Below are 3,826 nucleotides of genomic sequence, written 5' to 3'. Positions count from 1 at the left end.
CAAATATCAGTAAATATTCATACCAAGTCTGATGCATATTTCTCTAGGAAAAATAAAGCAATTTATCAAAGTAAGTATGTCTGTGTCTCCACTAGATTATAGGCTTACTGAGGTCAGGGAAAGGGGTTTGTATTTTTCACAGCACCAGGGACAGTGGTTTGCAAAATGGGGTGCTGGAACTAGCTTGTCCAGATTTATGCAAGCTTTGGAAATTCTGCAAGTCAATTGTAAAATCCAGGGTAGCTTGAAATTGGCTGTAGTGGGGATATTTACTCCATAGAAATTGACCAACACAACAAATCAGGGTTTTGTTTTGTTTTGTTTTGTTGAGTGCTGGTTTTCCAGGAAATGTTTGCTCATCTAGAATTTGGGAGCTTCTATTTAGCGGAAATAACAACAACAATTCCAAACTCATACTTTATGATGAGCTGGAATTTCTTCCTTTGTAGACTGGAACACACTCTGAACTCCATCTCTCTCTCTCTCAATAATGCTATTTCACAATATGCATGAAGAGACCAGGGTAGACCATGTCTTAATTTCCCAAGCATAAATAGACCCTTGTCAGAGAGGCCACGTCTACACAAAGAAAGCATTTCCAACTTTACTGTGAAGAACTCTCTCCATACTGCCTTCCTTCTTTATGTTAATACTCTGACATTGAACACTCTGATATCAGTTTGGGGACCCTACAATGCACACGGCACTTTGCCAGGGACTGAGGGCCACTCCATGTGACTAAGAGCTAGTTCATGCTGTCTGATAGCGTTCTTCTGATAGGAGGAGGAGAGAATACACAGAGAGCCTGGGTGTGGCCACTCTGTTTGTTAGTGTGATGTACAGGGACAAAGGTTTAAAGTCAAGGAAGATGTGGGTCAAGAAAAGTCAGTATAAGAGGAGATCCAGCAAGGATGTGAGAAGCTGAGTCTGGATATTCTAGAAGTAGAGATAGGGCAATGGGATAGTTCTGGAATTGCCCCGTGGGTGTGGGGATCTCTACACTTCCAATCTGGTGACTGTGGGCATGCGTGTGCTGAGACCATGAAAAGAGATCGAATTTGGCAAAGCCTACAATTGCAAGGAGCTTGCAGATGACTTGAAAGTTCACTAAACATGCAGGAAAAGGGAGCTCATGATGAAGTCAGAACAAGTGCATGTTAATAAGTGGCCTGGGTTGAAGTCTAGCACATCCTTGCATGGAAGGGGGATTGTGAATGGCTTCAAGAATAAGGTGGGATTTCTAAAAATTATGAAGAGTTTTAAGGGGAAGACAGCAGTGGAATAAACTGAGAGCAAGGACCCCGCTGAGCTCAGAGTTCTGTTCAGCTGCATGTCTCACACACCTGTGAAGCCAGTCTTGTATTTATATTTCTCCAATTTGCCTGACAAGTTACCTTGGGGAGGCATATAGATTTTACAGATTTTTTTGGTCTCTCCTCTGAAGAATCCAATCCATGGATTAAAGGGGGAGTCCTGGAATCTGTATTTAAATTTTTTTAATTTAAATTTATTATTATTATTTGGTTTCAAAGCTATAATGCATGGTTTAAAAGAGAGGAAAGGAAAAAAGAGAGAGAAAGCTAGTTATAGATCTGAGGGAATCTAGGAGGAAGGGCAAATAGAGGGAAAGTAAGGGAGACGACAAGTCTGGGGGAAGTCCAGTGGCCCAAAATCCCAGTTTCCCACCCACAGCCCAGCCCTTGGAGTGAAGAATTAGATCAGTTTTGCACAAGAGTTTTAAAAAAATCAAATCACAACAAAGCTGGTTTGGCTTCTCTTTTGAGTCTCCCAGATTACCAAATGTCTGTCTCACTCTGGCCAGTCGTGTCTCTCCACCAGACACTGTTGGGGCTCTCCTAGGTCTCCGCTTACGTCCCAGTCTGGGGTTTCCAGGAGTGTGAACACGAAGTTAGAGTGAGGCTGCTTCAGGATATGGCCCTTGTGTGCATCCGGATTCCGTAGAGAGTGCAAGGCTCCCAGGGAGAGAGGGGTGGGAGGGGGGCAGACCCTGCCCAGGCAGTCCTCACCGTTGGACAGGGCATCAGACGGCATCCCGAGGGCTCACCCTCCCCTTCCCCCCCACCCCAACTCAGGTGGAGGGGGAGCAGCTGTCTCCAGAGCCTATGTTGGTGAAGGTTTCGGCTCAGCACAGAACGAACATCAGCGGTGAACCTGAGGGCATCCAGCATTGGAATCAGGTTGAGAAGGGCGGTATCACTGAGATCACTGAACCAGGATTTGATGGGGACGGCATTGTCTGGATGGCTCCTGTAAGCCCCTGGGGAGTTATCCAGGATCACAATGCTGGAGAGGTCACTGTGGACCACAGACAGGTCCTTGATGTAGCTGCCCAGTTCCAAAGTGCAGTGCTGTCTGTAGTATCTCCTCTTGAGAATGCTTCTCTATTATCCAGTTTATCTGCCACAGCAGAGCCATAAATCTCCATGCTTGTTGTGAACACCACCAACTCCTACCACTGGCTCACCACTTCTAAGAAGAAATCCACATGGGGCCTCTCACGTACAAAAAACCGGACGGGATGTTTGTCTATTATCACCTTGAGAATGAAGTCAGGAGGCATTCCAGGCCAGACTGTGGGCCTCAGGACCCCATCATGATGGGAGTGAATAAGTGTCTCATCCAGATCCAGCACCAGGATCTTCCTCTTCACCCGGCTTAGCTGATTCCGGGACACAGGAGATAAGGGAAGGATGCCATATTTGACAGTTTGGTACTGAATTACCTTGCGGATCTGCCTCTGCATAAGGTAAATGAAGAAGCTCCAGAGCTTGGCGTGCGCAGCCCCAGCAGACACTGAGTCTGCATCATCCCGATGACCCCGGCACCGCTGGCCCCGGGGCCCCAGCGGCCCAGCTCCGCCAGCCCCCCGGGGGCAGCCCCCCGCCACCGGGAGGGGAAACGGGGGCCCCGAGTGGCAGAGGAGGCTGCAGAGAGGGCCACGGAGCGGGCGGCTCACAAAGCCACCCACGACGAGGGGAAAGCCCAGCGGAACGGGGAGCTGCGGGACAGGCGTGGGCAGCCCGCAGGGGCCCACATGGGCGGGTAGTGGCACAGACGGCTTCGCCGAGGTTGCGGGCCGAGACAGGTTGGGTTACAGTGGGGTCCTCCGAGACGAGGAGGGAAGGGGATGGAGAATTGGGGGAGGGGGCTATGGGGGAGAGGGTTAGGGAGAAGGGAGGGAGGGAGAAGGAAGGGGAAGGGGAAGGGGAAGGGGAAGTGGGGTAAGCGGAGGGTCTATTATTGTTTTTTAAATTTTATCTTTGCTGGGTCATCACTGCAACACACCAGCTCTTCAATGTGGCACACCGGCTTTCTGCATGTGGGGGCGCCTTCTATTTCTGAGCATGCGCTCTAGAGGGCACAGGCTCAGTAGTTGGAGCCCGTGGGCTGTCCAGTTGCCCGACAGCATGTGCGATCTTAGTTCCCTGACCAGGGATGGAGCCCGCGCGTCCCCAGCATCGGAAGGAAGATTCTTAACCACTGGACCACCAGAGAAGTCCCCTGGAATCTGTATTTTAATTAGGGAAACTGCAATGGGCTGTGCATCCTGGCTCTTTTGAAGGACCAGCTCTGTGCTGAGCGCTGTGTGGATATTTTGGGGGAGGGGAGAGGGGCGAGCCACTAGCCGGTACTTCGCGGGAGTCAAGTGTATAGAGTTTTGCAGAATCTCCATCTTCCAAACTCGCTCCCTCCAACATCTCCAGCCCCAGGAATGGGCTCCTTTATTCCCCTGAGTTGGAACTGCCTGAATTTTAAAGCACTGCACGATTTATTCAGAGGAAGTCTTTGAAGAAGGAGTGGGAGC

At 49.8% G+C, this 3,826-nt stretch overlaps 1 pseudogene; it reads right to left on the bottom strand.

Moving 5' to 3' along the window:
* Positions 1-1,925: 1,925 nt before the first annotated feature.
* LOC129630598 (CTD nuclear envelope phosphatase 1-like) lies at positions 1,926-2,829 on the bottom strand (annotated as a pseudogene).
* Between the last annotated feature and the right edge of the window lie 997 nt (positions 2,830-3,826).

The sequence above is a fragment of the Bubalus kerabau genome, chromosome 17, assembly GCF_029407905.1.
Source record: "Bubalus kerabau isolate K-KA32 ecotype Philippines breed swamp buffalo chromosome 17, PCC_UOA_SB_1v2, whole genome shotgun sequence".
NCBI classification, from domain to species: Eukaryota; Metazoa; Chordata; class Mammalia; order Artiodactyla; family Bovidae; genus Bubalus; species Bubalus kerabau.
This window is presented reverse-complemented; position numbering and strand designations above follow the sequence as displayed.